Below are 23,255 nucleotides of genomic sequence, written 5' to 3'. Positions count from 1 at the left end.
ATGCAAGGCCACTGCGTGGACAGCAAGCAGCCTTACGTATCTGGACTGTGGACATCCTTGAGTTTATATCAATACCACACAGTGACCGAGGTCCAGCAGGGCCTCTCGGGGGACAGTATGTACCAAGTCTTGGAGTGATGTCACTGAAAATGATGAAGCAGGTAGCCCCAGGCACCTGTCACTCCATAGACACATTGAAAAACAAGCAAAAATGGGCAGAATCAACTTTTCCTCAACTCTGGAAAATGGTCAGAGGTTTACAACGACCAAGAGAGAAGAGAAGGCAACTTAAAACTGGTAGGAAAGCTTTGTGACTCTTGACTTACCCTGTCCCACCCTCTTCCTCTGCTTGGGGGTGGTCTTGAAAAGAGCTGCATTCCCAGTGAGGGGCCCTGGTCCCTGGTTCTGGAGGATGCAGAATTGTCTTAGTTGGCTTGGGCGGCCACCACAAAACACCACAGACTGGGTGGCTTAACCAACAGAAATTTATTCCTCATAGTTCTTGGGGCTGGGGGAGCAAGATCAGGGTTTCATCATGGTCGGGCTCTCATGAGAGCCCCTTCTGGCTTGCAGATGCCATCTTCTTACATGGTGGAGTCGTGGTGGGGGGGGAGGGGGTGGCTTTGGTCTCTTCCTCTTTTTGTAAGGACACTAATCCCATCATAAGGGATCCATCCCCATGAATACATCTAAACCAAAACACCTCGCCCAAACCACACCAACAAACACCATCACATTGGTGGTTAGAACTTCAACATGTGATTTTGAAAGCAGGGGACGCAATTCAAACCATAGTAAGGATAGACCTTATTCTTAAAGAATTGTATTTGTCTGTTCTAACCTGTCTGGAGGTTACTGAAGGAATAACACGAGATGTTGCAGCCTTTGTGTTGGCTAACTCAGAACCCACACAACGCAGATGAGTGGCCACACAGAAGGTCCTCCTTCAAAACATAAGGCAAATGAATAACTCACTGCCATCTGGACCCAAAGATTACAGTTAACACAAACAGTAAATGTCCTGAGAGCCTGGTAAGACAAACTAGAAAGAGAGTTTCCTTGGGAGATTAGGGCATTCAAGAGTCACCACATAGACTTGGGAATTTAAAAAGCCATGCACATGCCGAGGGCATGGCACATGGAAGGATGGATCCTCAGAAAAGACCTGAGAAGATTACAGACTTTTTCCTCTAGTAGATATCTAGGCTTCGTACACACAGGAATGAAGGCTAAGACAAAGTTGTAAATAGCCTAGCTACACGTGAAAGTGTGCCCCGGCATACAGCCCATCTGCAAAGACTGAGAATTTTCTGTTTTGCTTTCCTTTACATTTCTCCTTCCTTCCTTTTCTCTATTTCTTTCTCTTTTGAGTGGGGGTCCTAGCGTTTAAAGAAGTTCCTGTCAAAGCACTACCTGAACACAAGTTAGAGGAACAGAGACTTCAGAGACCAAACATGACAAAGACTATAGGATTTATAAAAATAGTTCAGGAAAATCACTAGGTAAATAAACTGCTATGGCCCAAATCCAGCAACACAAATAAATGTAGAGGAGGTAGAAGAACATGATTTCTAGAGTTACCACATCATAATATTCAAAATGTATAATTTTCAACAAAAATTCTAATCATGCAAGAAATAACATATGGAATATGCACAAAATAAAGTAACAAAAAATATCCCTGAAGAAACACAGACAAAGGACTCTGTCAAACGAGACAAAAAATTTTAAATCAACTGTCTTAAATAGGGTTAAACAACTACAGGAAATCATGGGCAGAGAACTAAAGAAAACCAAGGGAAGGGTGTCTCAACAAATGCAGAATATCAATAAGGAGACAGAAATTATGAACAGGAGCCCAAAAGAAATTCTAGAGTTGAAAAGTAAAATAATGAAATGAAAACTTTACTACAGGGTTTCAATAGCAGATCTGAGCGGTCAGAAGAAAGAATCAGTGAATTTGAAAATGAGTCAATTGAAATTTTCTGATCTGGGGCGCAGGGGGTAAAAAAGAATGAAGAAAAATGAACAGGGTGTAAGAGACCTGTGGAATACCATCAAGTGTACTAACACGTGCATCACAGGAATTCCAAAAGGAGAAGGAAAGAAAGAAAAGGGTAAGAAGAATATTTGAGGAGGAAAAAATATGGTCGAAATCTTCCAAAATTTGATTAAAGAAACTACACATCCAAGAAACTTAATGAATAGTAAGAAAAAGAAATACAAAGAGATCCACACCTAGACACATCACAATGAACTACCAAAGGCCAAAGGCAGAGAGAATCTTGACAAGCACAGGAGAACAATGACTACAAGAGAGCTTCAGTGAGGTTTCTCAATTTCTCAAGGAGACCAGGAAGCAATGGGATGCCAAGAATTCTATATCCAGCAAAACTACCCTTCAAAACCAAAGGAGAAGTTAAGACATTTCAAGATAAACTTAAGTTGAGAGAGTTGATCACTAGTCAACCTATCCAACAAAAAATGCTGAAGGGAGTCCTTTCAGGCTGACACGAGAAAACACTAAGCAGTAACTCACAGCCATACAAAGAAATAAAGAATTCCAGTAAAAGTAGCTACATAAGTATACATAAAAGCCAGTATTATTGCCTTTTTTGGTTTGTGACTTCTGTTTCTATTTCCTATACTATTTCAAAGACAAATGCATAAAACAATAATTATAAGTTGATATTAATGGCTCACAATGTATAAAGACAATATATTGTGACAACAATAACACAAAGGGGGTAAAGTTGTATAGGACCACAGATTTTTGTATGCTATTGAAGCAAAGTTGATACAAATTCAAGCTAGACTGTTAGAAATTCAGGATGTTAATTGTACTCCCCATGGTAAACATTACAAAAATATTTTTTAATACAGGAAAAGAAATGAGAGGGAAGTCAAAAAATGATTAACTACAAAATATCAACTAAACACAAAAGAAAGCAGTAATGGAGGAACTTAAGAATAAAAAAGATTAACCATACATCAGTGGCCAAATAATTTTCAGCAAGAGTGTCATGAACATCAAGTGGGGACAGAAGTATCTCTTCAATAAATGAGGCTGGGACAACTGGATGTTTACATGGAAAAGACCGAAGTTAGATCCCTACCTCACACCATATGTAAAAATTAACTCAAAAATGGATAGATAATCCAAATATGGAGCTAAAGCCATAAAACTCTTAGAATACAACATCGTGATAAATCTTCATCACATTAGATTTGGCAATGGATTCTTATATATGATGGCAAAAACCTGAGTAACAAGAAGAAAAATAGGAAAATTGGACTCTATCAAAATTTAAAACTCCAGTGCATCAAAGAGTGTTACCAAGAAAGTGAAAAAGTAACCCGCAGAATGGAGAAGAATATTCACATATCATATATATGATAAGAGTCTAGCATTCAGGGTATACAAAGACCTCTTAAGTCTTTCTAAAATGTGCAAAGAACTTGAATAGACATTGCTGTAAATAAAATACACAAATAGCCAATAAGTACATGAAAAGAAACTCAATATCATTAGTTGTTAGGAACATGTAAATCAAAATCACAATAAGATACCATTTCATGCCCACTAGGATGGTTATAATTGAAAGAAAGAAAGTAAAAAAGAAAGAGAAAGAGGCATGGAGGAAAGGAAACAAGTCTTAGAACGAACGTGGAGAAATTGGAACCCTTAGACATTGCTATCAGGGATATAAAGTGGTACAGTCATTGTGGAAAAAAGAGTAGTGCTTCCTCAAAAATTACTCTATGACCCAGAAATTCCATGCATAAGTATATACTAAAAGAATGGAAAACAGATACTCAAATTGTTTTAGTAACTTTCAAATACACAGTATAGCATCATCAACTATAGTGCCCATGCTGTGCATTACCTCCCATGACTTATTTATTTTGTAGCTAGAACTTTGTGTCTTTGGACCTCCTTCACCCATTTTGCCCGCTCTCTACCACCCATCTCTGGCAAACAGCAGTCTGTCCTCTATATCTGTGAGATTGTTTTTCTTGAGATTGCACATGTGAGATCATATAGTTTTTGTCTTTCTCTGTCTGACTTATTTCACTTAGCATAATGCCCTCAAGATCAGTCCACTTTGTTGCAAATGGCAATATTTCATTCTTCTTATGGATAAGTTACATATATAATATTTAAATTCTAATATATTGTATTATATATATTTGCTATTACATAATGTTATATATGTTATTATGTAATATCATATATTGTATATATTATATAATCTATATAAGTATATATATTTATCACATTTTCTTTATCCATTCATCTGTCAGTAGACATTAGTTTGTTTCCATATATTGGCTATTATGAATAATGCTGCAGTGAACATGGGAAGATTTCTCTCCAAGTTAGTGTTTTTGTTTTTGTTTTTGTTTTTTCAGATAAATACCCAGAGGTGGAATGGCTGTATCGTATGGTAGTTCGATTTTTAATTTTTTGAGGAATCTCCATACTGTTCCCCATGGTGGTTCCACCAATTTGCATTCCCACCAACAGTGCACAAAAGTTCCTTTTGTCCCACATCCTCGCCAATCAAATTCTTCTACCCAAATATACGTAGTGGTACTATTTTATATTAGCCAAAACACAGAAACAACCCAATTGTTCATCCACTGACAAATGGACAAATGAAGATAGTATATCTGTATACTGGAATACTACTCAGCTATAAAAAGGAATGAAGTACCAGCACTCGCCACAATGTGGAGGAACTCAAAAATATCACGTTAGGTGAGAGAAGCCAGACACAAATTATCACAAATTGCATGATTCCATTTCTAGGAAATATCCAGACCAGGTAAATCCATAGAGACAAGAAGCAGATTAGTGGTTGCCAGGGACTCAAGGGTAGGGAGACTAGGAGGTGACTGCTTACAAAGCAGAGAATGTTCTTTAGGGATGATGGAAATGTTTTGGAACTAGGTGGAGATCGTGGCTGCACAACACTAAACACAAAGGCACTAATGCCACCGAATTTTTAACTTGCAAATGGCTAATTTTATGCTATGTGAATTTCACAAGCATCTATAAATATACATTTGTTTGCTGCTTGTTTTATATGTGCATAATTTTCAAGGATAAATATATACTCGGGGGAAAAAAGAGCAAAGATTAAGTCTAGTTCCATATCTTGTTTTTATACACATAAGTATTAAAGCTTAGAAGATGGTTTTCCAGGCAGAATGGCTCAAATTTGGAAATAATAATGTAAATGTGGATGCTAAAGAATGCAAATTATAGTTATCTGGGAAATTCATCTCATTAAGACCCAGAAACTGGGACAACTGGTCAAAAACAGTGAGGGAACGAGAGAGACAGACCAGGCAGTGTTGACATGAAACCCCAATCTGCACCCCGGCTATAAGCCATGTACACCTGACTCCTGACCTCTCCCTCTCTGGGGGTCTTTATGATGGGCTCTGGGGTACAGGGCCAGGCACATTTAGGGTAAGAAAAAGTCATGCTCACTGGCCTCTCACCTCTCAAAATCATGGTGTTAGCCAGGCCTGGGCTAGAACAGCTGAGTATGTATCTGGGGCACCCAACAGGACATTAATTTCACCAGAACATCTTGGGCTAAACAGACAGACAGGAACACACACACATCACCGGCACATCACCAGTCACACAGGGTGTTTTCCAGCACCTACTTGTTTTTTAATCACAATCATAATAATATGCATTGCTTGGGTTTCCTGGCACCTCAGTTTCTTCATCCAAAGCAAATTGGATAATAATAGTATCTATCTTGTTGAATCGGTGTAACAAGTGTGTTAATACAAGAAAACCTTTCTGGGGAGAGCTTGCCATGTTGTAAGCTATGTTTACTATAATTATTTCTGCTAGTGCCTACCCAATGGCCTTACTAGGCAGATTCAAGGAGAGAATGCACACAAAGTTTCGGCACAATATCTGACACATAACAAGTGTTCAATAAGTTGGCTATTGTTATTTGTTTAATCAGTTATTCAACATGGATAGACACCTATTATGTGTCAGGTGCTATGGCAGATGCCTGATATACAGGGATAAATGATATTGTCATTGCTCTACGAAGTGCACAAACCATGGTATGCTTTCAATTTTCAGAACAGCTTGACCAGTAGGCATTGCAATCCGACATTAAACCCATCCCTGCTTCTGTGATGGTACCGTCACAGACAAAAACATCATTTGCCCTGGAACTTTACTCTCTAATGTGACAGCCCCTAGCCACATTTGGCTCTTTAAATGTAAAACATTTCAAGTGCCCAGGAGTCACTTTGACTAATGTCTACCATATTGGATGGCACCACAGAACATTTCCAGCATGGCAGAAAGTTCTATTGGACAGCATCGCCCAGAGATGGTATGCCTCCAGACTTCTGATGCCAAACTGAACAGTCTTCGGGGCTCTTCCCTTCTGATTGCCTTCCCATGACTTGGTAAACAGCGTGCATGTGGTTGTAAATGTTGGTGCATATCAAGCCTGAAAGTGTGGGGCTAAGTGAGCTTATCCATGGCACTTTGAACAGGCATGGCACAAACACTCCTGGCCCCGAGTTGATTTATCTTGGTGTTTGGTTGAATTCCTCACATTTTGGATCTCTTTGGTAACCTTTTCACCCCGTCCTTTTTTAAGGTGGCTGGCTGGCTGTTATAATTCATCATGAACGCATCTCACTCCAAGCCTGGCTCCCCTGACAGAAGGAACAGCCGGTCTCCGAGAGGTCAAAGACATTTTTCTCCCTTCGTCTTTCTCAGTTTCCAGCATAGATTTGTCACTCTGAGAAAGCATGAATTCTGGATTTGATGTACTTTAATTGATTTCACCCTCGACAAGTCAGACTGTCCATCAGCTCGCTCCTTGGGCTTCCCTGAACTTTGCTTAAGGCTAAGGTTTTCATCTGTCCCTGGACCCAAGCTGTCACCAAGCAATTTACTCCCCTCTCCAGCCCCCAGGAGCCATCTCATTTTCGTTTCTGTAACTCTCCTGAGAGAAAAAGAAGAGAAGCGGGATAGCACAGGAGAAAGATGTTGGATGAAAGCAAATTAGTACAGGATAAAAGAAAGAATGAATGGGAAGGCCTTATCAATTGTCAGCTCTTCTGGTGAATTTGCCTGATTGCTTTGTCTGAATTGCTAGTGGGATGAGATCAGGGGAAGAATGGGTATATGGATGGATGGATGGATGGATGGATGGATGGATGGATGAGTGAGTGAATGGGTGGGTGGATGGATGGATGGATGCCTGGACAGATAGATGAATGGATGAATAGATGGATGGATAGCCAAATGCATACTTCGATTAATTGATGAGCAAGCAGATAGAAAGGCACACAGATGAATGTATCAGTAAAGAAAAGAATGCCAGGCACAATCACTAAAAATGTGATTCATCCAGTAGAACGTAAAACATTTTTGTATTGTCTTGCATATGCTATAAACTGAAACAAGCATGAAGGATGAGAAAACATACATAGTCCCTGTCACCAAAGAGCTCACACTCAAAAATAGGAAGAAGAACATATAACAGTAAGTCAGAAAATAGTTAATATTAAGAACATTTACAATATAGTAAGAGTAAAGAAGCGAAGGGGGCTGTGTGTCAGAAACATCTCATTAAAGCCCAGTAAATAATCAATTAAATTAATAAATTAATAAATGTCAAGTTATTTTGTAGGAGCAGGAATCCAAAGAGCTTACTTAGGGCTGTTCCTAGGTCACATGATAAAGTAGAATATGTGTGTTTTCTCTGAGTACTTCTGTTTCTCCCTTACCCATATGAAAAATATGGGTTCATATTGACTTATCTCTCTTTCATGAATGAATGTGAAGATGTAAGAGATTGGTTAAATGGCATTATTTCTGCCAGGCATTTGTGTAACTTGAAACAGGTTTCCTAGGCTAAGATTACTCCTGGTAGAGGACCGAGGGTATCAATGAAAAAATGATTTGGGAGACCAAAATTATATCCTTGGCTTCGCCTTCAGTGTGGTTCCAGCAAGCTAAAAAATACCCAGCTCTCTGGAAACAATTTGATGATTTGCTAGATGATGTCTGGCGATGAGGTTGACAAACCAAGTCAACATCAAAGACTCCGTGGCTAGTGATGTAAAGCAGCTACTTCCAAATAAACCTCCAGATGAACCAACCTGTTTTCTCACCAATAAAGCCTGATTGATACATGATTGCTGGTTTGATTCAAGAAGGAAAGAACCTGCACCACCCTACTCCTGAAAACCTGAGAAGACGTTCCCAAACCCTGGGTGCTGTCCATGGTTCTAGATGAATTCAGGTGTGCTGTGGATTTCCAGTGTGAGGAATTCAAGAAACATCAGGAACGACAGAGATCTCTTGCATAAAATTCTTGTAGAGTGACAATTTTAGATGAGCCAAAAGTTCCTTAAGGGATGATGCCTTCTGGTGTGAAGAGAGACGTTACATTTGGTTTCGATCTAGATCCAAACCCTACCTTTATCACTTCTCTGTGCCTTAGCTTTCTGTTCTGTCAAATCCTACTTCCTACAGTCATTATAAGAATTAACTGAAACAGCGAGAGGAAGCAGAGAAGAGTGAATAAAATGGGGGGCTGTGGCAACCATCGGCAGGATTTTGAATTCCGACCGCCACACTTAACTTCATGACTTTAAGAAATCTACCTCATCCTTCTGTGTGTCACTTGCTCCCACAACAAGTGGGGATGCGATCATAACTGGGTGTATTTCATCGATTTATTAGATGGGAATGAAGTAAGTTAGCTCGTGTGAACTACCTAGAGCAAACTTGGCACGCACTGAGACCTCATTAAATGTGTGTTGTGTGTGCTATTGTTTGATCATTTCCACATAATTGGTTATCATGTATCTGGATCCTTCACTAAGGAGATCTGGCTTTATCAACCGTGTTTATTCCTTCAGATGTCCTTTCATTCATTCACTCAATTCAGAAAATCTTTACCAAAGATCCACGCCTGTTCCTAACTTGCCCAAACACTGCAGAGTCAAATATTTTAACGGCAGTACTCCTTGACAGGTACTTACTAGGTTACATTCTGGACTTGGTTAACTTTAAGGAGTCTTCCCAATTAATTGTCGTAAATCGAAATGAATGTGCTTAATACATCAGTATGGAATCTGCCAGCTGCCTTTAGTTCTGCTGACATTTTTCATCTGTCTTTGTTTTGTCTATTCTTGAATTATTCTTCTGGGTCCCACTTCTAGTGATATCTTGAGAGTTTTAAAGTTTATTTATTTATTTTGAGGGGAGGGAGGGGCGAGAGAGAGGAAGAGAGAGAATCCCAAGCAGGCTCTGCACTGTCAGCACAGAGCCCAACATGGGGCTCGATCTCACAACTGTGAGATCACGACCTGAGCCAAGATCAAGAGTTAGACACTTAACCAACTGAGACACCTGAGAATTATAAAACTGAATAGCACATTGAGCATAATTTGGGTGTCCCCCACCTTGGCCTCGGGCACAATAATTGTGTGGCATTCAATTATAGGCATGAATAGGGGATCTGAAGTTACTTTATGGTTTCTGTATCTATCTTTGTTTTGTATCAATTTTCAGATGCTGAGAGCAGGACAACAGTGGTGTGAATAACTCAGTAAGATTCCACTTGGCTTTCTAAAAGAGTAGCAGGGTGGAAAGCTACATGATAATACACCCTGAACCCTCCTTCTTTACTTCATTATTTCTTGAGTCTTCAGTTTAGAGATTAATCCATTCAGTTAATTTGCCTTAGTCTCAGAAATCGGCCCCGCTTTCCATAGGGACAAAGCCTTAGATTGGTTAGAATGAACAGCTCTGGCTAATTGATGTACCCCACATCTGTCTATCCCATCAGCAGCTGTATCTGTCTGCCTTTCCTTAAAAGGGGACTTCCTTTAATTCATGCCTTTTGTAGCTTTTCCAAGAAAAATTCTACATTTTGGGAGAAAGCATCCGGCTGAACATTTCCATCTTCTTTCTTGCTTTAAAGACAGAAAAATCATCCCAGTCACTCAACGTGGATAGAAGCGTTACTTTAGCAAGATGCTGGACCTATCTTCTGTACCGCGGCAAGGCATCCACTGTGTAATTTCCTGCATTTGCTGTGTCTGCAAGGTGCTGGCGTGGAAGTCACAGTCCAGAAAGTGGTGGCCGTTTTTAACGTGTCTTGATGTTGGGCTGCCTGGATATTGTTTTAAGCAGATTTATGCTGCATTTTAAAAATCCATTATGCTGCATTATGGGCTTATTGTCAATGCAGATAATGTTGATCAATTTCAGCCTTCCAAAATCTGCATTTATAATTGTGCCATGTAATCAGAATTATTTATGTGTGTCTACGTCCAGACATTAATAAAATTATACAGCGGAATTATTTATATGTGTCACAAGATACTTGATTATGTTGAATGCCTGATTGGTACCATCCCTTAGAGATAACCATTGTTATTTTGGTCCATTTTATTCTTGTCTGTGTGTATGTATATGGTGTGTGAGCGAACACACATGGACACACACACCCATGCCACGTGCTACAGCCTGGATGAAACTTGAGCGCATTACACTATAGGAAATAAGTCACATAAAGAAAGACAAATACTGTTTGATATCATTTATGTATGGAATCTAAAAAGCCAAACTCAGGGGCACTTGGGTGGCTCTGTCGCTTAAGTGTCCAACTTCTGCTCAGGTCGTGATCTCACGGTTTGTGAGTTTGAGCCCCACGTCAAGTTCTTTTCCGACAGCTCAGAGCCCAGAGCCTGCTTTGGATTCTCTCTCTCTCTCTCTCTCTCTCTCTCTCTGCCACTTCTCTTCTCATGCTCTGTCTCTCTCTGTCTCTCAAAAATGAATAAATGTTGAAAAAAAAATTTAAAAAGCCAAACTCAGAGAAACAGAGAGTACAATGGCCGCTACCAGGGGCTGGGGTGGAGTCAATGGGGAGACACTTGTCAAAAGGTAGAAACTTCCAGTTATAAGAATAACAAGCTCTAATGTATGGCATGGTAATTATAGCCAATAATACTGCATCATATACTTCAAAGTTGCTAAGAAAGTAGATCCTAAAATGTTCTCCCCACAAAAATGAAATGGTGATTATGTGACAGGAATGGAGGTGTTAGCCAGGGCTATGGTAGTAATCATCTTGCAATATACAAACGTATCATATCAACACACCGTGCATCTTAAACTTACACAAGTTTCATGTCAAATATACCTCAATAAAATGGGGGGGGGGATCTTGGGCACACGTAACCCAAAGCATAGCACTAGAACGTTTTAATCCACATTCCTTATCTCTTATTCACTAATATGCTCATTATTGGTTACTGCACGTTTACAACGAGCCAGATATTGCTCTGGATACTGAGGATACATCAATGAAGAGGACAGACAATGCAGCTGATATTCAACCCGTGGCACAGACAGGAACCAAATAAAACACAGTATCAGTTATTGGTATTTGTTAGAAAATGAAAAGAGGGACATAGTAGACAGCGATGAGGGACTGAGTGGAAAGGAGAAAAATGCACATTCTCATAGAGTCGTGGTTCTCAACTTTTCTTAAGCCTCCATCACCTCTTTTAAAAAATCTCACGTCTATAGACCCTCTCTCCAGAAAAAAGTACACACTGTTCAGATTTCCATGAGTGTCTACGTTAGGCGTTCATCTAAGCCCCGTCTTTGTCACATTCTGGTAGCCAAAGCACAAGTGAGAAATATTCAGCCTATTGTTAGGTCCAAGTGAGAAAAGCAAATCACTTTTCTGAGCTGGAAAAGCAATCATCTGAACTCCCAATGGCTGGAGCTGGTACATTTAGAGATGGAGGCAGGACGCCATGTTACCTCTGGCAGAGCCTTCTAGCTATCCACCGGAATTCATACTCCCTCTACCATAATATAAAGTTGTGGTCAGGAAGCCACTCCCTGGAAAAAGACTACATTTCCCAGCAACCTCTTCCCAGTGGTGCAGTCATGTGACTAGTTCTTGCCAATGAAACCTGGGCAGACATGATGTGTGTCACTTCCAGACCAAACCTTTTAAGAATTTTTTCCTTGCTATGGATTTGCTTCAGCTGAGCCTAAAGAGAGGCACGGCCACAAGATGGGGGGGGGGGGGGGGATCTGAATTCCTGAATCACTAGTTGAAGACAAACTACCCAATGACAAGGAACCTTTACCTCTGTCGTATGAGCAAAATACAAACTTAAGGACATTTAGCATTAAGGACAAGGCCATTTAGCATTACCCTAAATCAATGGTTCCCAAAGTATGAATCCCTGAGGCAGCAGCATCAATATCACTTAAGGAATTTATAAGAAATGCAAATTTCTGGGAACCATTTCTGATGGGCTAAATCAGAAGCTCTAGAGGTGGGGTCCAGCAATCTGTGTTCTAACCAGCCCTCCAAGTGATTGGAGGGAACTACCACTCTAAGCAAGAGAGTGCCTACGAGTGAGATTTAGGGCCTGATTTTCTGGGTTCAGATCCCGGCCATGGCCCTTATGAGCTATGTGACCTTGATATGCTATGTAACTTCTCTGTGTTTCAGTATGTTGGCAGATATGGATGCCAAGGGGCGGACAACAATAGTTCTTAACTCACGGGCTTTGACGTGAGCACCAAAGGAGGGAGACCATCTAGTGGGCTTAGAACAGTGTCTGACCCACAGTGAATACTTGGAAAACTTTCATTTATGTTTATCAAGTTGAGAGCCAAACCTTGGTCACTAAGTTTGCATAATGGGCTTTTAATTTCTGCCTTTTGCTTAAAGCTATTTATTCCCTGATAGGCACAAGTCTGTGTGCACATTTGCGATGGCAGGTGTTCATTCCATCAGTAGATGATTCCTCAGACCCATGCGTGATAGGTTTGGACCTATACGAGAAAACAAGGCGGACTGCACTGCCTGCCTAGCGACAGGGCACTGATCTGGCAGTCATCAGGGTGGCCAGCCCATCAAAGACAGTGAACAAGCAGGCAGCTAAACTGGGCTTTGAGGGAGCGGAGCCAATAAGCATTTCCGGCTTACAGCAAACTTCCGGCTGATCTTTTTCCACCCTTCCAGGAAGATGCCCTTGCTTTTTTAACAGCCGCCCGGTGGGCAGGCTAATCTTTGAATCCATGTTCTCTAAGCTGCTTCAAAATACGAAGCTCGGTGATTAACCCAAAGGCTGTAGAAAGAGCTCTGATGGCAGGTGTAAGCATATTTTTTAAAAGGGTGAGGCAGAAACTTTCAAAACTAGTCCCTGAAGGCAGCCAATTAGATTTCCCAGTGAACAATGCACAGACAAATGAAGGTCTGGTTGCCTTCATTTTGATTCTTACTCAACTTGGATTGGCCACAGGTTTGGCAATTTTGTTTCACTGACCAAATGGTACCCGTCACCCCATTATGAGGACTTGCACCTGCTCTTACAGGGACCAAAGCTGCCAGCTCCCCTCAACTCCTACGAATACCCCTTATCAGCTTTAATTCTTAAAGCCCTGGATTTTGTCAGCTTAGATTCCCCGCCATTTGGTGGGCAAAGGGATGTGCGCACCAAGTGGCCCGCCAAGTTCGCCATCACAGCTGCAACTCTCCCCAGAAGCTCTGCTAAGGAAATGCAAGGAATTTTACAAAATAGTCACCCTAACCTCACAGAGTCTGTGAACTCTGGTCTCTCCTTTTCTTCCCTGTTCTTTCACAGAAGATCAGGTTTCTCTCTGACTCAATCTTTGTCAGAGCACAAGGACAATAGATTGGCTTCTTAGACTCCTAAAGTCCCAGATGTATACAGTGGGCAAGGTATGGGCAAAAACAAAACCAAACCAAAAAAAAAAAAAAACCCACAAATGTGTGCCCATGGCAGGAATCAATAATCAATCACAGAACTTTCCTTTGGGACCAGGACCCATTCTCCAAATTTGTGGCAGTCCTCAAGACCACCATTACTAATGAATCTCAGGGGACCACTTAGTCTTGTCATTCTGATCTATAATAGGATTCATTTCTTATCATCCTGATCTAGAACAGCCCCTTTATATAAAATAAAACGAAAGTCCAAAGAGACTTGACCTATCAGCCTTCAAATAGCCTGTGTAAGTTAGAGCCCCGATTAGGACTCAAATGTTCTAATTCCCAGTCCTATGCCCTTCCATAACAAGAGTTCATCATCCCACCACCTTGAAGTCTCTGAAGATGTACCCCACCTATCTGATTGAATAGGCTTAAAAATGATCCTTTAAATGTCCCAGTGGCCAACGTTCACCTCTTACCAGCATGTAAGATAAAAAGTGTATTAGTCAGCTATTGCCATAGTGATGCTGCATAACAAACCATTTCAGTCTAGTCGTTTACAGCAATAGGGATTTATTTTTTACATGTATGGATCTGCAATCAGCTGTGGTTCAGCTGACACAGGCTTGGTTTGCCTGCGTGACTCCATGCCTGCTCCATGTTTATTCTGGGGTCCAGGATAAAGGAAGGGGCATTGACTACCTGAGTGATGCTTTTCTCACAGTAACGTAAAAGAGCTCAAGAGTCAAGCCAGAGCGTGAAGGCATATTTAAGGACTCTGCTTACATCATGCCCCCAGAACTGCCTTCACCAAAGCATGTCACATGACGAAGCCCAAACTCCCCGGCTTGGAGAAAATATTCTCTGTCAACAGTAGGAGAAGCAGGGAGGGAGGGGGGAGTGAATATTTGCTGGACGATAATGTAAACTATAAAAATGGCTTTTAAAATTATAAAGAACACCCTCGGTGAAGACTGATATAGACACCAGCCAGATTATACCGGGCTCTCACCAGAGAAGTTGATAAGCTTCTGCACATCACACTTGATCCTTGAGAACGCTAAATCATTTATAGTGTTAATACTGGCTCACTGGTTTTGTTGCTGATTCTTCACTTTACGGAAAGGCTGATTTGGAAATTCTCATCCAATGGAAGACAAATCATGAATATTTTAATGGCCAGACAATGAACTCCCTAAGAGTCATCTTTGTGTCTTTCTTAATACTGCTTTACCCCTTCTGGTATTTTGAAAATATATGGTGCCTCTAAAAGTGCTGAAGAACATTTTTTTAATGGTGACTAAGACTATGGACGTTGGAAAGAGCCAGGTTCGAAATTAAAACCATCACTTGCTGGCTGATGACTTTTGGCATTTGTAGGATCTTTCCAATTTTGGTTTTTGCCTCTCTGAAATGGAAATAACCATACCCAATTTTCAGGGTGCCTATTAAGTACGATCATGTAAGCAAAGTGCCTAGTCAACATTAGTCTATCAATATATTCTAGCTTATATTTTTATGCAAAGATTTTCGTTTTTTAATGTTTAGTTTTGAGAGAGAGAAAGAGAGAGCAAAGACACAGAGCATAAGTGGGGGAGGGGGAGAGAGAGAGGGAGACACAGAATCCAAAGCAGGCTCCAGACTGTGAGCTGTCAGCACAGAGCCCAACGCGGGGCTTGAACTCACAAGCCGTGAGATCATGACCTGAGCCGAAGTTGGACGCTTAGCCGACTGAGCCACCCAGGCGCCCCTCAAAGATTTTCTTAAATTGCTGAAGTCCTTTGGTGCAGTTGCTAACAGAGCTAGTCACCAAATATTTCTCATTCTCTACTTTCCAGGTACCTGGAATAATTGTACTTCTCTGCCCCTTTTGAAGTGGGACATGGCCGTGTGACTTGCTTCAGCCAATGGAATATGAGCAGAAGGGATGTGGGTCACTTTGAGGCGGGAGCTTCAAGGGCCAGGATAAGTGATTCCCCATGTTCATGTTCCACTACTATGGTGACCATGGAAGAACATGTCAAGATAAACCCTACATCAGCCTAGATCTCTGAATGACTTCAAGGAGCAGACCCTCCCCCAACCCCCCGCCCACTACCCAGGCAAACATGCATTGTACATGTACCAATAACTCTTGTCTATTCAAGAGGAATAAACCCTTGCTATTTTTTTTTTTACCATGTATTTATTTTTGAGAAAGAGACAGAGCATGAGTGGTGAAGGGGCAGAGAGAGAGAGAGAGAGAGAGAGAGAGAGAGAATCTGAAGCAGGCTCCAGGCTGCTGTCAGCACAGAGCCTGACCTGGGGCTCAAACGCACAAACCACGAGATCATGACCTGAGCTGAAGTGGGACGCTTAACCGACTGAGCCACCCAGGTGCCCCAACTCTTGCTATATTAAGTGTTAGCCACTGATTTGGATGTTGGTAGTGATCAGCCTCATTCACTTGGTATTATTAAATACGGTCTACTTATGGAATATTATGGTTCATCTTTTCAGAAAGATTTACATTATATATAAGCCAATTATGCTTGCCCATATACCAGTAAGTTCTCCATATCTACAGGGTACCCTAAGAATGCAAAGGACAAAACAAAAGTGGCCTTGGAGCCAGAGAATGAGGGCTGTGGCTTTAAGTGTGGCCTTACATTAGCTTTATGACTTTGGAGAAGTCACTGTTCCTCTCAGGACATCACATCCCATCGATACAAGAAGCGTTGGGGGGAGTTGCAAAAGACGTAGCAGAGGAAGAAACTAAAGTTATAGGAGCTCAAGATTTATAAAAGAATAAAGAATATTCTGGTTTGTGTTACCAAAACCTCCAGAAGAGGTGGGATGGAACTGGCCTCAGAGACGGGTGGGTCTAAGGACCCATTCTCTCTCCCTTTATTTCTTGATTTCTGCTTCTCTCTGCAATCTGCATTGGCTCTCTTACCGCAGACTGACTTTCCCCATGCAACAAGAAATTGCACTCGGCTAGCGCACTTTTAGCTGCAAAGTGTGCAGCTTAGACCTTAGACCTTAAGGCAACATTTCTCAAAGTGTGTTCCAAAGACCATCTGGGGTGTGAGCTAAATATACATGTTTTCCAGCTCCCCCCAACGTGCCAGACTGATCTGAAAGTCTGGCCCAGAAATCTGCATTTCACCGTGTTCCCCAAGGATTCATAACCAAAGGTGCAGACCCAATCCAATGAATGGCCATGAAGAGCCGGGCAAGAGTGGGGAAGCAGTAGCATGGGTCGCTCCCCTCGGCTCACAGGGTTGCAGTGAGGGAGGCACAGAGTCCCCAAGGTTGGGATCATGGGAAGGGATGCATGAAGGATAAACATGGCCATGGGGAGAAGTTGTGAGCTCAATAGATGTCCCAGCCTTGTTCTTCTATAGCTGAGAAAATATTCTGAAATCTAACGTACCTTAAAACACAGAGTAGAAAAAAAAATCCCATTGCTCTCCTTTAAGGCTATGATCAGGTCCCAAGTTAAAGAAATGCATGATGGGGAAGAATAAACAGTTCCTAACCATTCTATTCCTAACCAGTTCACCCATTCTATACGAGGCATCCTTTGAAAACGAGGAGAACATCATCGTTTGGCCAACACAACATCCATTCCCAGTGTCATCTCCTGCTCATGCCTCCAATTCTAGAGGATGCCAATTACAAATACTTCTTTTCTTAGGCTCCCTTGCAGATTCTACTCATAAGAGTCATACAGCCATCAATAAAATGAAAGGGAAGGCTGCTGGTAAATTCCAGGAAGACTTGACTTCCCTGAAAAGTCTAAAATTTCCCCCATCTTGTACCTCCATGATTTCTGGAGCTGCAGCAAATACTTTACTGCCATGAGGTAAAGTCCAAGAGCATCGCAAGGATGCTACCCTGATAATGTTCTGCCTTAAACCAGTCCCAGGAGATGTCGATCCAGATTCATTCTTGTGTGACATTGTTACATGTCTTTATGACTTACACAACTGCCAAATTTTCTGTTACTTGCAACCAAATGAATTCGTAATCAGATCCATTGCCTGATTCATTCTGCATAACATGATAGTAACTATTATTCCAATTTTAAGTAAGGAGACTGAGGTTAGTCACTTGTATGAGATCACAAATCTAAATAGTAGTGGGACTAGAATTCCAAACCGGGTCTGTATGGGTTCAGAGCTCTTTATAAGAAGCCAGAGTACCTGGATGGCTATGTTATATAAATTTCTTAGGGCAATGAACAAACCTAACAGGGGAGAATAGCCAGTGTAGTACCTGGCACACAGAAGATAATATGACCGTGCTCAAATGAGTGTTCCCTCTCTGAGTTTTACTAAGTAAAGGCAGGAGATTGAAATCAAAGATTGAGGGAGAGAAAGAACGTACTCAATATTCCCCACCATGAATTCATGAAGTGAATAATCCTCACAACCTCTCCTTGTATTGGTTAGCTACTGCTGTGTAACATAAACCCCCAAAACTCAGTGGCTTAAGATGACAACCAGATATTCATTTCTCCCGAGTCTACGAGAAGGCTGGATGGTTTCATTTACCTGAACTGAGTTTGGGTGATTTAGGCTGGCCTTGCTTTTGTGAATACAGTCAGATAGGGGTTTGCTGGAGACTGGCTTGTCTAGAATGGTCTCCAGGGGGACGACTGGGCTCTCCTCCCTGTGTTCTTCACATGCTTCCAGCAGGCCAGCGCATGTTAGTACACAGGGTCAAGGCAAGGGTCCAAGAGTGAGAAAAACAAGCAGAAGTCACTCAGTCTTTCTTAGGTTTTGGCTTGTATCACAGCTGCTAAGTTCCCCTTGGCCAAAGCAAGTTACATGGCTAAACCCAGAATCGAGGTGTGAGGCAAAAAGGCCTTTTCCCTAAATGAGAGAATAAGAAATGCAATAAATCACCCACAAATCCCACAATGGATACACTGAAAGTAACTATGTCTATTATCGAGGCTTGAATAACTGCCGGTCTCCCTTGAAGAAGGTGACTGCCCATTATAGAAGGAGCTATTCCCTAAGCAGTCTGTTAAGAGTAGGAGAAGCAAGGGTTATGACCTAGCAGGTAAGACTTTTAAGAACCGATTCCATCACGCATTTATTTTACATGATCTTGAAGGGACAGACCACCTCCCTTTTCTGGTTTTCAATTCTCTCCCTGACAGAAAATGATGAAGACAAAATGCCAGATGTCAAAAAAGAGAAGCTCACAGGTTAGATCAGGCCTATACATTTCTTTTGTTCGACTTTCACAGTATTCTATTTTAAATTTACAAAATATTTAAAATTTTAAATTTGGGATATTCCAGGTAGAAGTCAGGATTTGTGATTTTGCTCAAATAATCTGGAAGATTCAGCAGAATTGGGACAACATCCCACTATAGCAACAATAGATGCAATGGTTAGGAGCTCCTCACCGGGCACATGAATTGTTCTTTTCCATCCGGTTTTACTATAGTCTCACTGGCGCCATATTGGCTTCTGGGCACTGAGATTTTCCTTCCACTTGGCTGGGACTTCTTCATTTATATTCACCTTTGGTCACGGCAGATGTTTGAACTGGGCCCCTGAACCAAATAACGTGGAACGTAGACTCTGTGAATCCACAGCATTTTTCCTTGGTGCCTTGGTTTCCCAAGACACTTCAGAACCTCTCCCTTGAACTCCCCTTGACTTCAAGCCAGGTTTTCAACCCTATGGGGACTCCAATCCATTTGAAATCCTAAAGACGTCTATGAATTCTCTGGCCAGAAAAATGCCCACATGAGCACACGTGTCCACACGTGTAGCCATACATGCACGTATGCACATAATATCACCTAGTGCTTTGTCCGTGAACCCTAATTAGCCTCCAAGGTACAATCTGTCTAGCTCACGGTCTACAGAGGACCCCAAGTTCTCCATCTAGAATCCATCCACCCAGCCTCCGCCTAGAAGACTCTGACCCCCATTCAGGATTCCAGAAAAGCATTCTCTCCAATGAATCTCTTAACAGTCAGAAGTTACCGGCTGGTGCCAGTGCCCTCCCCAGATCCCAAGTATGCTTTCAAAGAACAGAGAGAAAAACAAGCAAGCCACAGCCAAGTGACCCACGCTGAGAAAAGTGCAGGGGCCAACAGGGCCCTGACCTTCCTGTGTAGGTAACAAATTGGATGCCGTGTTTGCACCGGGCCCTGGAGGGAGGGAAGGAAGGGGGGAAGCAGGGAGGAGGAGGGCGGTTACAGGGGTCAGCAGGCTTTGCTCTAGACGTCCACACAGCAACTCCATCCACCCCTTCCCAGGAAACAGCCACTGCTGCAGGGCGTGCAGAGGGTAGCAGCTGGAGGTCAGCAGAGGCCACAGCATGCACACACAAGCGTGTGTTTGTGTGCTTGTGTGTGTGTGTCCGTACCCAGCCAGGGGCAGAGAGAGTCCCTGAATAGAATTCTTTCAAGAGATCTCCAAGGACCTTCTGCTCCAACCCCTAGCTCTTAAACCGATAAAGCGAGGCACCTGGATGGCTCACTCAGTTAAGTGTCCGACTTCAGCTCAGGTCATGATCTCACGGTTCGTGAGTTCGAGCCCCGTGTTGGGCTCTGGGCTGACAGCTCGGAGCCTGGAGTCTGCTTTGGATCCTGTCTCTCTCTCTCTCTCTCTCTCTCTCTCTGCCCCTCCCCTGCTTGCACTCTCTCTCTCTCTCTCTCAAAAATAAATAAACATAAAGAAGTTTTTTAATTTAAACACATGAAGCATAATTCCTTTCTCTCTTCCTTTCTTGTTCCAGCATTATCAGCAGGCAGTGGACTTGAGTCCATGGATACATTATTTCTAGAGCTAAATTCCGTGGCCTCACATGTCACCTCTGCTATTTCACAGCTGTGTGAGTTTGGGGGGGGGGGGTCACTTGGGTACTTCAGTTTCTATTTTGAAAGAAAGGAAGATGGCAGGAATGACTTCCTCACCTATTTTCGAGAACTAAACAAGTTAACGTACGTAAAACACAGAGAAAAACATCAGTCATTCACTCAACAGACACACATACAAGACCCTCTATGTGATGAATTTATTTTCTCAAATGTCTATGTGCAAAGCAATGCTCTTTTTTTTTTATTTTCTTAACTTTTATTTAGTTTGAGAGAGACAGACAGACAGACAGAAGACAAGAGGAGGTGGGCAGAGAGAGGGAGACACAGAATCCGAAGCAGGCTCCAGGCTCCGAGCTGTCAGCGCAGAGCCCGATGCGGGGCTCCAACTCACGAGCTGAGCCATGAGACCATGACCTGAGCCAAAGTCGGAGGCTCAATGGACTGATGAGCCACCCAGGTGCCCCTTGATTTTGTATAAATTGTACCATATAATTCTCTTCCAAAGCCCTGACACAACGAATGCCTTTTTGTCCCCATTTTACAGAAACAGAGACTCAGGAGGTTAGGGGTGCCCAGGGCTACCCCACTAATGAAGGATGGAACCAGCCATAAGCACTCTATTCCAAATCCCTGGCTCCTAATCCGTGTTCACTAGTCTCCAGTTTGCACTTGGATTCCAAACTCCTAGGTCAATGTTTGGCATAAATGGATGGATGGATGGATGGATGGACGATGGATGGACAGATGGGTAGATGGATGGATGGGTGGAAGGATGGATGGATGGACGGACAGACAGACAGATGGATGGACGGATGGGTGGGTGGAAGGATGGATGGGTGGGGGTGGATGGATGGATGGGTGGGTGGGTGGAAGGATGGATGGATGGACAGACAGACGGATGGATGGATGGACGGATGGGTGGATGGATGGGTGGGTGGAAGGATGGATGGGTGGGGGTGGATGGATGGATGGGTGGGTGGGTGGAAGGATGGATGGATGGATGGACGGACAAATGGATGGATGGATGGACGGATGGGTGGGTGGATGGGTGGGTGGAAGGATGGATGGGTGGGGGTGGATGGATGGATGGGTGGGTGGGTGGAAGGATGGATGATGGACGGACAGACGGATGGATGGATGGACGGATGGGTGGGTGGATGGGTGGGTGGAAGGATGGATGGGTGGAGGTGGATGGATGGATGGGTGGGTGGGTGGAAGGATGGATGATGGACGGACAGACAGATGGATGGATGGACGGACGGGTGGGTGGATGGGTGGGTGGAAGGATGGATGGGTGGGGGTGGAGGGATGGATGGGTGGGTGGGTGGAAGGATGGACGGCTTTGCCACTCTCCCTTCACTCCTGCTGTCCACTTGACCACCGGTGTGGAGACAGCCCAGGGAAGACCATGCACTTTCTGTGTCCCACATCTCTCTCAACCCTGCTCCCTGATGTCACCGCGTCAGTCTCTGTCCTCACCACGGTCCTACCGGTTTCTCCTCCCAAGCAAGGCCCCAAATTTGTCTCTGGCGCTGGAGGAAACTCATTCTTTCTGGTTTAATTCACCCCGTCTGGCTGTAATTGCTTTGTCCTGTGGTAAGCAAAGACCTCCCATGATGACAGCCCCGAGGACTGGCCGCGGGGCAGGAGGGCTGGGGAGGAAGTCGGGGCGCGCTTTGGAGTGGAGCGAGGATTAGGCAGAGGCCAAGGGGGCAGCGGAAGTCGGGGTCCTGGGCGCGGGGACTCCAGACCCGCCCTTGGCGGTGACGTTTACGATTGAACTTGGGCAGGAGCCCGCGTCTGGGGGCCGCGTCGGCCTCCCTCGCCCCTACCCTGAGTGTTCGGTCCTGCAGCTCATTAAACAGTGACACTTAACACATCATCAAACTGCTTTACAGGCGCAGCCCACACAGCTCCTGGACTCTGGAGTCCCCCAGGTAGTGGGGGACGGTGACCTCCCAGCAACTGGGCTTGGTGGACACACAGGGCGATCAAAACCAGAGCGAGGGCTGGATTAGGGCACCAGGCCCCCTGACCTTTCACCCTCAAGACTGATAACGACTAAGGTGCACACAGAACAGGGGTCGGAGCTAGTGTCGGGGGACAAACGTGGCATTTGATGTCGTGTGAACAAGGCGGCTGCAGACGCCTCCAAGGTTTTTAACTTCCCTGACCCTCTGTTTCCTAAAATGAGACTAATAATGCCTACCAGGGAGGGTCGCTGCTGGAATTATCGCGATAAGGCACATCAAGTTTTTCACAGAGGGCAGGCTAATGCCTGGAGCTCACAGAAAGGTCCATTTGAAGAGTCCCTGACTTCCAGCCATTCTTCCGGAGGCTCAAATATTTCCTAAATCTCCTTGAAATAGTCCTGGCCAAGAGGGGCCTGCTTTCACGGTTGATGTGTAGTAATGAGGCAGGGTTAATACCTCATTAGGTCACGGTGCCATTTTGCATTTCATGGATATTCAGTAACACAAGCAACAACAAACATATGAATTCCTGAGCCTCACTTTCTGTGGGGGCGGGGAACGTAAGATAAGGGCCCCCTGGATGTGGGCGCGAGGGAAAAGCCAACGTCTGCTTCTCATGATGCATGGAGATGCTTGGGAAGTTGGGGTCTGTGGCCCCATCCTCTC

This window comes from Panthera leo, chromosome D3, assembly GCF_018350215.1.
Source record: "Panthera leo isolate Ple1 chromosome D3, P.leo_Ple1_pat1.1, whole genome shotgun sequence".
In the NCBI taxonomy this organism is placed as follows: Eukaryota; Metazoa; Chordata; class Mammalia; order Carnivora; family Felidae; genus Panthera; species Panthera leo.
Note: the sequence above shows the minus strand (reverse complement) of the source record.